Below are 14,855 nucleotides of genomic sequence, written 5' to 3' on the forward strand. Positions count from 1 at the left end.
GGTTTTTAGTCTGAAAATTCAATACCGGGTATCTGGACTAGGCTAATTTTACCGGGTATCCTGAGATACCCGGTAAAATTAGCAGAGTCAGGGTGAGATTTATGTTCGACCCTTGATATAATTGTATAAAGAAACCTTGTATAAAATAAAGTTAAAAAGAATGTTTGCACGAACGGTCGCAATTTAATATTAAGCAAAGATTAAAGAAAAACAAACAAAATCTGGCAGATAACTATTGAGAAAGGGAGATTGAAAACATCAGAAATAGTTTATTTGTCGGTTGAAATTCGATAAACACCTATCAGATCTTTTTTTTTTAAATCAATCCAACCTAACATATTTCAATTTCGCTTACCTCGTTAATGATTAAGGTTTCGCTCATGACTTTTTTCATTGTTTAAATAATTATTCGCGACCCTTAAAGTACGTTCTTTTCCAATTCGTTTTTGCCAAAATTCTAAAAAAAGTATTATGATCGGTAACCTAGTATATAAAAATGAATTACATTGCCATAGAGAGTTGAGAAAGAGGAGCAAAAAGTTTAATCTCCAGTGTTATAAATATGTGTTGTTTTTCTTGATTTCTACGCTCAATTATAAACCTTATTTTTCATTTAAAAAATTGCTGGATATAGAAAACTGAATAACTAGTTCCCCCGATAAGCAAAAATAGAATAGCATAAATGTTACTCTATTTGATTATTAATATCTAGGTCTATGGATTCTCAATTTTTTGTAGCATCAATTACAAAATCAGCCATCAAATCATCTGTAACATTAGTATCTATGATATGCTTGGGTAATATAATGATAAGTTTCTTTTTAAGAAGAGCAATATTTTTTACATCAACTGTTAAGTCTTGTTTCCAGATATGTTTACTTTTCTTTACAAGTTTCTGGAGTTTCATATAGTTGAACACACAAACATCTCATATCCTACATCGAAATCGTAGTGTTTTTCTCGAGAAATGAAAATTTGAAAGTGTGGATTGTATTGCCAGAAGCCTTTCATATTTCGAATTAAAATTCTCTGTAAATTTTTATTATTGCAAAACATACATCAAATTTGTAAGATTTGGGAGAGGTCGAACTCAGAGGTATACAAAAGAACAAAAGTGTACATAATTCTGTAGAACAGAATTTGATGAAGAACATAAAAAATATATATATTCCTAATGTATGTTCCTAAAAAGCAGAAAATTTCTAAAATGCCATTTTACTTGTTCTTTCACTGAATCCTATAAATATAGGACGAGATAGAGCTTAAAAAATAAATAATAATAACTGTCAACAGATAGAAGTTAATTTTAAAGCTCACAGCAAAGAAAATACAGAATAGTGATTTTTGGCAGAATGGCAATATTCAACCTTTTGAATATTTATTATACGGCAGCCAAATAGTGCCTATATCTTTGAATAAAATTTTTTTCCAGTTTTCCATAATCTCAATAAAACATTTAGTCTTAAGTAAGGTTTAACTTTTTATAGATGTTCCCTATCCTTTATGAGCAAAGCTATGCCGTAAAATGTTTTAAAATTGACATACAAATTCAGAAAAATAAACAGAAAATTTGTGTTTGACTTTATTTTGGTAAATAAATAAAAAAGAAATTAAATTATATGAACACCATTATTCAGCCTGGATGAATAATTCATAATACGATATGAGGCAACTAATACTGACATGAAAATCGAACGGTATATCCCCGCACGTACTTGAACAGGGTGCGTAGCCAAATTATTCAACAAAAGATAAGCACCTTTTAAGCACTTTTCAAGCACTCTAATAATATTTTTAAGCACTTTAAAAGAATATCATAACTAGGCATGGTTGGAAAGTTTTTGGCAATTGACGGTTTTATCTGGTTTTAACAGTCATGTCAAAAAAAACATTCTTTTAGCATTGTTTTTGACAATTGTCAAAATTTTTGAATCATGTATATCGAATGGCGTTTTCATAAGCTAAGGCCTGACGAAGCGCCGAAATAGATTGGGGTTGAATTAATTGTGAAAACGTTGAATAGAACAATGTAAACAGTGTCCTTCTGCATCATTCGTAGCAAAAATCAATATGGTAAAGGAAAATCTCAATTTGGAAAAAAGAACATTACGCCCTTTACGAAAATACCTAATGAAAAAAGCACCTTAAGGGCTTTTAAAAAACGAAAATAAGCACCTTTAAGCACTTTTTAAAAACGCTACGCACCCTGTTGAAACATAGAATTATAGTCACAAATTAGACAAACGAACACACACCTCATGCTTTAGATTACCACAATACTCTTACAAACGTTAACCAGCAATTCTACAAAAATAACAAATTACACAACTCACATTCTAGAAATAATCCCAACTTCCAAGAATTTTCGAAACACTGTTACCAACTACCCACTCTACATTTGGGAAGAGTCCTTCAACAAACCGTTATTACCCTTCGCATCCGATGATGAGTCCGGCATCTGGACTTCGGTTGATGACTGTACTACAAGTTAACTTCGTTAGCTTCAAAAAACTCAACTGAGTGACGTCACAAAATTGCGTGATGCCCGATCCCCCCTTTCACCCTCCCGTCCAAAGCTCACCCTTCTAATAAATAACTAACAAGAGAGTCTTTCTTTTTTAAATAATAAACACAAGAACGCTAGACTGTGCAAAAGAGAGTAAAGCATGGGTTAATGCAATAATCAAGATTCATTTGGAGATGTTTTTCTTCTGCCAACATGCTCACAATTAATATTGATTTCTAATGCTTGATTTAATAGAGATAAAAGACGTGATTATACGAAAAATCGACTTTAATGGAAGAAATGATTAAGAATGCCATTCTAAACGATAAGTCGTAGCAATAAAGACGTGATTTATAAGAGAAAAAAAAATTTTTTTTTGCTAGTTTTATTAAGAAATTGAGCAATTTCAGCAGATCATTTAAACGTTAATTTAAAATAAAAACAAGTAATTTCTCTCTACATATTTTTCTTAAGTGACACCATTAAACTCGGGTATTTCTTTATCTAGTGGTAACACTACAGTTACAATTCATTTCGTTCGGCTGTCTTAAATAATAATTTAAGAACTGTTGAATAGTTAGTTATACGTAAAGTATTTATTAAGAATAATTTTGTATTTTTATCGAAATGAAAATTTAGATACGAAGTAATTATATGCGGATATATTTTTGATCTTTTCTAAAATGGCTGAAGAAATTTTGAGCATAAATGGTGCTATGGTGTCGCATACTGTCACACCAATTATTGGTGTCGGAGATTACCTTTGTGAACAGGGTTAGGCAAGAGGAAGTAGAACAGCAGTGATACAGCATTGGGATGAGTTTTCACAAAAATGAAAATAATTTTAATACTTCTGCTGCTTACTATGCGGAAATGTCCCAATGTCATGCTTACGGTGGTTTGTGTGATCCAATAGCTGCCGGACGGATTTTAAATTCTTATTTAAAGTTCATTAGGCGTTAGGATTAGAAAAGGGAGTGACTGGTGATTAATTAGAATATTTAACTACAGAGCCGCGATGGCTCAGGGGATAGAGCGTTCACCTTCCCATGAGGTAAACCGGGTTCGAATCTCAGCGATGGCTGTTATTTACGAATCCGCATCCGGCTTGCACCAAGCACAGTGCTGACGTGGAATATCCTCAGTGATCGACGGATCCCCCTTAAGAGTCCTCTTGCCGTCAGGCGAACCGTGAGAGGTTTTCCTCTACATGTTAAGTAAATGCGGGTTATTTCCATCAAAAAGTCCTTCACGAAGGCAAATTTCTCCAGATACTTGATCCAAAGGGTCGGGATAGCCTGGTTGGTAGGGCACTGGGCCCATGTCCAAGAGTTCGTGGGTTCGATCACCGCCGGCCGAAGACTACCCGTGTAGTATAGTAAATGGTGACGGATGCACGTTAAATCTGTCGAGTTACAAAGTCCTCCATGTTCCCATAACAAATCAACACCTCTGGGGGTACTGATCCAGGAGTTTCCTTGTCTTCTGGATTGGTTCAAAATTACAAGGCTACGGAGTTGAACTTTAGTAGTCGTAAACCCAAAATTGGATCGACTGTTCAACGACGGTTATAAAATATGTAAATACAGTTATGCTGTACATTCGGACTGATCACCATTAAAGTTTATATGTTGCACAGTATAATTTTAAAAAGTGGCCAAAATCATCGCCAAAGGCGGCTAGTATACTTATAATGAAGTAAACAAAACAGTAAAATTTATTTATAAACACTGTAATTTCGCTAGTTTATAGATAAAAAAAAAATATCAATATAAAAATAAAAAAAATATTTTTAAAAAAATGGTATAAATTAAATTTATAACAAGTAATAACAAGTACATTATTTCTAACGGAAAAAAAAGACATTGAACACAATACATTTAAAATAAAATTGATAATAACATGGTCATACGAAGTCTTAATTTAAAAAATTAAATCATATCACAGTAAAGATTCTATGTAGTAGCAAGTTACTCATATTTCATTTATGCACATTAGGAGAAACAGAATATAATTTGTTGCAACGTTGAGTAACAAAATTTTTTAAGTACGTTTGATTAAAGATTTTTAACATTTTGAGTAACAAGTTTAGTTGAATCGATATATTTTTAACATGTTTTCTTTCACGCTTCATTTAAAAATAAATCTGAAGGTGCTTGTTGGGCTATTACTCATTTTTAACTTGGCAGGAATAGTTGTTAAAATATTTTTCCTCCTTGTCCTTCGAAGCGATTTTCCCCCCTTAAAAGAAAATTGATGTTTGCGTAATGATACACGTGGATTTCAACATAAGACTAAATTTAAATCTGCAATTTATTTAAAAATAAAATAAAAATAGCTAAAAAAAAAAAGAAAAAAAAAGATTGAAACTAAGATGCCAACCAACCCGTAGAAAAACGCGACAATTAATCACCAATTTTTTTGTCGCTGCAACTGCAAATGGAACATGAATTATAAAACAACCCANTTGGCATTGTTTTTGACATTTGTCAAAAATCATGAAATTTTTGAATCATGTAAAACGATTGGCGTTATTAGACGCTACGGACGGACAATACGCCGAAATAGATTGGGGTTGAATTAATTATACTTAACGTTGAATAGAACAATGTGAACTGTCTTTCTGCATAATTCGAAGCGAAAATCAACATAGTAAAGGAAAAATCTCATTTTGAAAAAGGGAAAATTAAGCACTTTTTAAAAATACCCACTGAAAAAAGCACCTTTAAGGGCTTTTAAAAAACGAAAATCGAAAATAAGCACCTTTAAGCACTTTTTAAAAACGCTACGCACTCTGTTTTATCTATTGGCAGCACAGTTATAATTCATTTCGTTAGGTTGTCTTAAATAATAATTTAATTAGTGTTGAATAGTTAGTTAAACGTTAAGTATTTATTAAGAATAATTTTGTATTTTTATCGAAATGAAAATTTAGTTACGAAGTAATTATATTTAGATATATATTTGATCTTTTCTAAAATGGATGAAGAAATTTTGAGCATAAACGGTGCTATGGTGTGGCAATACTGTCATACCAATTATTGGTGACGGAGATTGCTTTTGTCAAGCAATTTTACTCAGGTTACGCATGAGGAAGTGGAACAACAGTAATAAAGCATTGGGATGAGTGTTCACAAAAATGAAAATAATTTTAATACTTCTGCTGCTTACTATGTGGAAATGTCCCAATGTCATGCTTACAGTGGTTTGTGTGATCCAATAGCTGAGGGGCGGATTTTAAATTCTTACTAAAATTCAATACATATAGAACTTAGACAATATCGCGGTCACCTCTTGAAAATAGTTACAATTTAAATCTAAGTACTATAGCAAGGGCAATAGCTAGACGGTGAAAAAAAATTGGTTAATATAATATTTAAAGTAAGGATTAGAAAAGAGGGTGAAGAATTAGAATATTTAACTACAGAGTCGCGATGGCTCAGGGGGTAGAGCGCTCGCCTACCCATGAGGTAAGCCGGGTTCGAATCTCAGCGATGGCTGTTAGATAAGAATCAGCATCCGACCTGCATTGAGCACAGTACTGACGTGGAATATCCCCAGTGATAGACGGATCATGGGTTAAGAGTCCCCTTGCCGTCAGGCGAACCGTGGGAGGTTTTCCTCCTCATGTAAAGCAAATGCGGGCTATTTCCATCAAAAAGTCCGCCACGAAGGCAAATTTCTCTCACTACTTGATCCAAGGAGCCGGGATAGCATGGTTGGTAGGACACTGGGCCCATGTCCAAGAGTTCGATCACCGCCGACCGAAAACTCCCCGTGTAGTAAATGGTGACTGATGCACGTTAAATCTGTCGAGTCTCAAAGTCCTCCATGTTCCCATAACAAATCAATACCTCTGGGGGTACTGATCCAGGATTTTACTTGCCTTCTGGATTGGTTCAAAATTACAAGGCTACGGAATTGAACCTTAGTAGTCGTAAACCCAAAATTGGGTCGGCTGTACAACGACGGTTATAAAATATAAAAAAAATTATAAAATACTTGATCCAGGAGTTCCCTTGTGTTTTGGATTGGGTTCAAAATTACAAGGATACGGAGTTGAGCATTGATAGTTGTAAACTCATCATTAAATTGTAGCAAGACCTATTCTTATATTAATTCCTGATTCTACAATAGCATTGTAAAAGGAATTAGGCATATAAATATATTTTCTATCCTGAATACATTTTCTCTTATCATCACTCGATATACATCACTATCTTTAACTGTAAACATGCAAAACATGAATATTAATAACTACTGCATGTAGAGTCCAACAAAGAATGCATGGACAAATAATCAAAAGTATTATGCCTGAATTTGAGATGGCATTTTAATTTATTTTATTTTCATTTATTTATTTGTTGTGTTAGGTCATATAAACCACACAAAAAAAAACTTTTATATTTGTATTTCTTTATTTCCTTTTCATTCATTTCACGAATTCTGATTTTAATTTAGACAATTTTCTTTTCTTTTTTCTAGGGAGAAAAAAGGATAAGAAAGAAAAGAAAATGTGAAACTGAAAAAGTATTTTTAATTCTGTTTATATTGGAAAATAAGGTCCTTTTTGAGAAAAATTAAACAAAATAACCATTTTTTTTCTTCAGGAAATTACAATTTAAGACGCAATGTATGAATAATTTAATTGTATGAATTAAAGACGTCGTTGCCTTCGCTTTTTAAATGATAAGTTTTATGAAAGATCTTTACTAATGATAAACTAACTTATGAAGGATCATTTTTAACTATAAATTAAATTGTGAAAGGTCCATTTTAACGATTAAAAAAATTTTTTTGAAGGGTACCCATTTGCTATTAAGTTAACCCATTTGCTGTGTTGAGTTCTTTTAAAAGGACTGTTTTATTTTTTCAAAAAATTAAAAGTGCTAGCACAAGTGTGTCAATACCAAGATCTATTCTGGATCACGACACATGGCAATAATTAAAATGAGTCAATAATTTGACTAATAACGTACTTCATATTATACTCCTATTTTACTTTCACAAAATTTTTCTTAATACACATGAAGAAATGTATCCACAATACATTTAAAATAAAACTGATAATAACATTGTCATATGAAGTCTTAATTTAAAAAATTAAATTATATCACAGTAAAGATTCTATGTAGTAGCAAGTTACGCATATTTCATTCATGCACATTAGGAGAAACGGAATATAATTTGTTGCAACACATTTTTTAAGTACATTTGATTAAGTATTTTTAACATTTTGAGTAACACATTGACTTGAATCGATATATTTTTAACATGTTTTCACGCTTCATTTAAAAATAAATCTGAAGGTGCTTGTTGGGCTATTACTCATTTTTTACTTGGCAGGAATAGTTGTTAAAATATTTTTCCTCCTTGTCCTTCGAAGCGATTTTCACCCCTTAAAAAAAATTTGATGTTTGCGCAATGATACACTGGATTTCAACATAAGACTAAATTTAAATCTGCAATTTATTTAAAAATAAAATGAAAATATTTTTTAAAAAAAAGATTAAAACTAAGATGCCAACCCGTAGAAAAACGCGACAATTAATCACCAATTTTTTTGTCGCTGCAACTGCAAATGGAACATGAATTATAAAACAACCAAAGACTGACAGTAATTTGTTAAGTGGGTGTTTCCATTAAGCAAGAACAAGGTAGCTATGAGTGACTACCATGCAAGGAAAATAACAACACGTGTCCTCAATTATGCAATAGGAATGTAAACATGGTTCATTAGTTAAGTTGTACTCTGATGAATTAGAAGATAATGCTAGTAATATGCAAGTTATAAAAAATTGGACATGAAAACAAAAGGAATACCAAGAGAAAAAAAATGCATTAGTTTTCGATAGTCGCCAGGAGTCTGTCCAGACATTTTGTGAAAGGTCCTCTGTTTTAGTAAAATTGTGAAAAAACTATTCATAATTTGTGAACATAAAATAAGCGTTAAGTCACATTCTTCCAACCAGGGTCCTGGTTTTGAGAATTTGTGCAAATAGGGTCCTGTTATTGGAAAAATTACTAAAAACCTTTACAAGAAGTTTTTAAATTGTAAATGGATAAAAGATTTTGCTCAACAATTGCTGCTACTAAATTAGAGATGCAACGTATATACACAAATATTTGCAACGTATATAACACACAAATATTTGGTATTTAGCCCATACTGTTCAACACAGAATATTCACTTCGGACGAATAATGGAAACAAAATTCAATTGACATATTTTAAATAACACAACTTAGTAATGAATCACTTTTAATGTGTCACGCATTAAGTAAACTTAAACGATTCTTAAATTTACAATATTTTGTTTATAAAATCGCCAGAAATTAATTTTTATTTACACAATATTCTATTAATTTTATAAATAAATATAAATCGATCAATTATGTGTAATCGATCAATTATGTAAATCGATCATCGTGTGTAATATTAAATCATAAAATAAATTATGATTTAATATTACACACGATGTTTGTAAAAGTAGAAATATTTTCATAGAATACTACATTTGGAATTTAAACTTAGGGAAACTAAGTTTGTCTCGAAACGTCCTTCTCCCCCCCCCCCCGGGAAGGGTTTATTCGATTAACAAAACAACAATGAAGATAAATTTGTGAAAGGTCCGATTAAAAGGTAAATCATTTTGTGAAGGGTCTGTAAATTTCTTCTAAAAAGATCCCTGGCCAAGGAAAACTCATGAAAATACATAACATTGTGATAAGTATTTTCCATTTGATGAGTTTCCATTTTATTGAGTTACTTAAATTAATGCTTATATTAAGAAATAATACTTATCCGTTTTGGAGTACCGTAAAATACCTAAAACCACATTGTATATATTAGGTACTTGCAAGACTGGCGTTAATAATGCTTAGGCGATTTTTATTTAATTATTATTTCAGCCCTATTTTCTATAAAAAATTATCTAAAAAAAAATTCACGATTTTAGTCTTTTTTCTTTTTTTAACATACATTTGCTTGGAAAATTTTAAATCACAATTAAGTTACAAAAAATAGTATATTTAAAAAAAAAAAATCACTACAGTAACTTTGATGTTTTAGTTTTATGAATGTTTCCCCTTAAATAATTTAGTTTTTTGAGAGAATGAACATTAAAAAGATTTCACTTAAAATTCTGATTAAAATATTATTAGCTAATATGCGTTAATTATAAGAAGCATTTATTACATTTATTTTCATAACTATTTTGGATAACTATGCCAAGCTAAAGAGTTCTGATAACAAAAACTTTAAAATAATGGTGTAAGGGGTTTAAAAAATTTCTATTAGAAAGAAAGCGCAATGATTTTTTTTCAATTCAATGATAAGAAAGCAAGTTAATATAAACAAAATGCTGTTATTCGCATCGTTAAATCAAATTTCCCGTGAGGGTCTAGTAGTAAAATAACAGCTAGTAATAAATAGCTAGAATGTTTATCAAGTTTTTCATTATCTTGCAAGAATCTTTCGGGCTAAAAATTTTATGTTACATAAAATTACCTCATAAATAGAGAATTGATTTAAAATTCCATACGAATTCAATGCTAAAAAAAAATCAGTAACAACATCCTAATCTTACTGATAAACAATTCAGATTTCTTAAGTCAATTACGCTAATAAAATGTATATTTATGCGATAAAAAATGTATTATAAATGATACATGATTTTAAAACTTCGCTAGAATAAAACAGTAGGACCCCGATTTAATGAATTCATAGGGACCCAAAATATTATTCGCTAAATCGGGAATAATTCGTAATATCGCGGGCAAAATATATTTAAAAAAAATTGACTAGCCTTATGAAATATTTGAACATCTCTAATAAGCAAATACACAAAATAAATATAAAACTTACACTTTTTATTCAGGAATTTAAAATACAGCGAATGATTACGCGCTCAATAATTTGAAATTTTAAAGCATTTCATGAGTAAGGTTTGCTTATTTCGTTGATTTCATACATTAAAAAGTTTTTTTCAACGTCATGAAAGAATACACGTTCATTTACATGATCTCGCTGCATTAGGTAAGTTTTCACCGTTTCCAAACCGTGCAAAGCATCAGAAAAAGTAAGTTTTCACTGAAGATACATTATCATCGATTTCTCAGTAGCTGTTCATTGTTTCTTATAAATCTACTTCATTAACTTCAAAAAATTCGTTAAATCGCGAAATTCGGTAAGTAGGGGTTCGTTAAAATAAGGTTCGACCAAGGTTAGTGATTTTTTTTTTTTCAAAAAAAATCAGACTTTTTTTATTTAAATCGGATTATTTTGATTTAAATCAGATTTTTTTTTATTCAAATACACTGTAAGAACTTTGATTTATGGCTAAAAAAACTTTATAAATGTTTAATCAAGATTAAATTAATATTAAAACTATATTATAAGAATATTTAACAAGCTATTTATACTTAAAACAATTTTGCATTATAATACAATAGAGAACAGATTATCCGGAACGATCGGGACCATCGCTATTCCGGATAACTGATTTTTCCGGTTTTCTGAATCGCTACAAAAAGCCGTTTTTTTAGTGTTAAACCCAAATAAAAAAATATTTGGAAATAATCTTAAAAATAAGAAAAAACGATGAGGTAATACACTAATGATTATTTCTGAAATGATGGTAAGGTAAACATTTTTCAAAAAAGAAAGAAAAATCCTAAAATCTTATGAGGAAAAAAAAATTTTTTTTTTAAAAATTGCGGGAAAATTTATCGAATTTCGTTCCGGTTTTTTGGTTTTCCGATTTCCGGATAAAGGGTTCTGTACTGTACATAGCTTTGAATGCATAGCGACCATTTTGAAACAAATGCATGATTGAAATTTTAAGACTAGATGATATAGAGAATTTAAAGAATACTTTATTTATTAAAACAAAGTTTCAATTACCAAACCATAATTTAAATTTAAAATTGAGATTTCTTTTTTTTTTGTCTTGATTTTTAAAATGACAAAATAAATGTAACAGATTGCGTTTATAAATGTAGTCATTCATCAAAAAATAAATCAATGTTTAATCTATATATTTTTGTATTAAAATATTCATTTTTAATCCTATATCAAAATAGATAAGTTAAGCTAATAAAAAATTTTAAAAAAAATTATGTACTCATTGAAAAAATTTTTCACAAAATTTCTTTATAGAAAATCTGACAATATCAAAGATACTGTAAACATACTATGAGAAAAATCATTTGATTTAAATCAATGATTTTTCAAAAAAAAAAATCATTTGATTTAAATCATGATTTAAATCGTGACTTAAATCAAGCTGATTTAAATCAACAAACCCTGGGTTCGACTGTTAAAATAATAATAATGAAAAAATGAGAAAAATTTACTTTCATCAGACTCTTGGGGATGACATATCAGTATCACCCAAACAAAAACCATTAACACACTGCTCCTCGTACTACGTGTTTCGTACCTGCATAGAAAAACGACGCAGAACAACTTCAAAATCCGATCCTAACCTTGTTTAATTTCACGCCAAGTTCACCCTATTATGGAACTATTGATAAGTGTTAGATATCATTGCAATTATAGAATCCACCCAAAGACTTCATTTGAATAACATTACCAGACAATTTCGGATTAGTTCCGACATAAAATAATTGAAGCGAAAGAAAAGAAATTTTTATTTCTTCGAACCGTATTTAAATTTTAAAACGACACTTGATAAGCACATGAAGGCCATGGAACATTCGGAAATTCAAATGTAACGTTTTGTTCTAGAAGAAACAGACACAAGTGTGTTTGGCGTCATATAGTATCATTTAAAATTAATATTAAAACACAAATTAATATCACATTGAGAATATGAAATAGCAAAATAAAATACAAGCATCAAGAAATAAAATACATTGGATCAAGTAATTTTTTGCAAACTTATAACTTATTTTTTGTCAAAATACGCAATAAGGTATTCTTCATTGTTTTGCTAAATGGCACTCAGCCAATTCTGAGATGCTAATAATTAGCCTACTTTTACAAACAAGTTTACGAGTTTTTTTTTCCAAGCCTTATCTGATTAACACAAATAAACTTTTAGAACCATCTAGCACTTAGTAAAAACTACACTCACTTTCACGCATTCTCATTGCCTAAAATACCACCGGAATTGCAATCTACATTTTTAGAAAAATATGAAGATGTTACTATAGAATGCACATTGCAAATCTTTTTGCTAGTTTTTCGATAATTACATTGCAAAAAACAAAATACATATTCGATTTCTCCAACTTTTCTTTCCTTTAAAAAAAAAAAAAAACGCTAGGCTACTATTTGTTTAACTGTAAAATGATTTAACAATCAGCTTATATAAGTAACAAAATAACAGCTGCGAACTTAATTAAGAAAAAAGAAAATTAGTTCGAACCTAAATGAAAAAAATCAGTTTCTAACCCTAAATTACAAAGGAAAAAAATAAATAAAAGGTGCAAAAAAAGGAATTTTTTGTTCAGTAATTTCAAAAAAAGCACCACAAAATGCGGGATAAAGAAAAATCTGAAAATAGGACTATTCCATAAATCCGCAGTAGAAACAAAGATACACATGGTACATTTCTGCATCAAGTAGATAACTTAAAATGGTTGGCTCACGAAAACCCAGAACTGGCTGAATGATTAAACTTAAATATACAACTCTAAACTGAACCAAACCTATAAGTTTCTCTCTGTAGTTATAGAAAATACTCAAAATAATCATGTTTCATTATTTCTTGCGCATATTAATGACATTTAAAAACTGAAAGAGCTGTGTTAGCAAAACCTAGTTACACATCGCAACTGGAAATACCTTTATTTGCATTCAATTAGAAATCAGGAATTTTTGCGAATTTACCGTGCGAAATAAATTCATCACATTAATAATTACATTTCATCGAATCAAAATAACTGATTAATAAGCAAAAACCTGATTTATTAATATTACTTAGAAATTTTATTTCTAGTACAATAAATTATTTTTATTAGTTTATTTTGTGATTGGCCCCTTCTGTTTTCCACGCTCCGACCGATAAAACGAGCTTTGGGGAAACGAAGCTAACGAATTACGTACCAACAATTTATCATTTTGTAATCATGCGATTGCTTATCAGTCGGAATCAACATACATTAATATGTGTCAAACATGCATTAGGACATTTAATTAACATTAAAGCGATTCAGCTAAAAATAAAACTATTCGACCAATATCCGTTTCCTCAGAAAAACAGAGCCTGGTGGCGCAACATTTCCTTTTAGCGAATCTAACAATCAAGCATTTAATTACTGTCCGCCAATAAATAAAACACTGCTTTAAACAGACATGTGATAAGATGCAAGTTTCAATTAACAAACGGTTTTATTCATGGCGTCTGACGTTTGTCAGCTGCATTACATGAAGTAGAAAGATTAAGATGAAGAAAATTAAGAGTAAACATCTTACGTTTCCGAAAATCATACAGATTATTTTTTAACATAAAAAGCACTAGAAATATATATATTTTAAAATGACTTGTTTACAATTCATCGCTGAAATTATAGGCTTATTAATAAGTGTTATAGAATCGTAGGGGATAAAAAATTGGATTTCATGCGCTTATTTTCACAATGAAAAGTTAAGACAAACAATCAGCTTTAATAAATCAGTGTTTCCCAACCTTCCTTGTACCATGCCCCACCTAAGCCTTTCTAAAATTCTTATGCCCCCCTATGTAACATATACATAATTTTTAATATTAAAAAATCGAATNTTCACAATGAAAAGTTGAGACAAACAATGAGCTTTAATAAATCAGTGTTTCCCAACCTTCCTTGTACCATGCCTAGGGCTGCAGGTTTGTCACGGCGCGAATTTCGGCGAAATTGTCATCTTTTTTCCTAAAATCCGCGAATTTCTCAATATGTCTTGACTTGCGCGAAAATTGCTTAAGTTTTTTTTTCATTTGTAATTTATTATTTTAAACAGAATTTTTTATTTTCCTGAACCTTAAATTGAATATGTAAAATTGATTAGATATTTAGGGGAGTGAATCAATAGCAAAATGACATGAAAAAAGTTCAGAGATATGAGATAATCACAATCTTGTCAACTAAGGTGGTCTTTCTACTCTTAGGGAGGGTAATTACCTTCCTGAAGTCAGTAAGAGTACAAAAGAAATTGGAATCACAAAAGAAGGAAAATGTTATAAATCAAATCTTTGACAGAAAAATTGTTATAGTACATGCTATTGCACTGGGCAATGAAATTTCTACTGCCTTTCTACATACCCAGTTAATTTTTCCTAGGCGGTTTCTTGTGATTTCTTAAATATGGATCAGTCTCTTAGATGAAGGGGGGGACTAGTAGTTAG

General features: G+C 30.4%; 1 protein-coding gene across 7 annotated transcripts in view; it reads right to left on the reverse strand.

Moving 5' to 3' along the window:
- Positions 1–11,936, reverse strand: part of LOC107437816 (putative leucine-rich repeat-containing protein DDB_G0290503) — a 61,913-nt gene extending 49,977 nt beyond the window's left edge. For 4 of the 7 annotated variants that reach the window (XM_071184587.1, XM_071184579.1, XM_071184581.1 and 1 more), the window contains exon 1: positions 2,334–2,483. The gene's annotated coding sequence lies outside the window, so the exon portion shown is untranslated. Of the gene's footprint in view, positions 1–2,333; positions 2,520–11,862 lie in introns of those variants that run through there. The other 3 variants (XM_043048871.2, XM_071184583.1, XM_071184585.1) reach the window with 3 other exon arrangements.
- Between the last annotated feature and the right edge of the window lie 2,919 nt (positions 11,937–14,855).

This window comes from Parasteatoda tepidariorum, chromosome 8 (assembly GCF_043381705.1).
Source record: "Parasteatoda tepidariorum isolate YZ-2023 chromosome 8, CAS_Ptep_4.0, whole genome shotgun sequence".
NCBI lineage: Eukaryota > Metazoa > Arthropoda > Arachnida > Araneae > Theridiidae > Parasteatoda > Parasteatoda tepidariorum.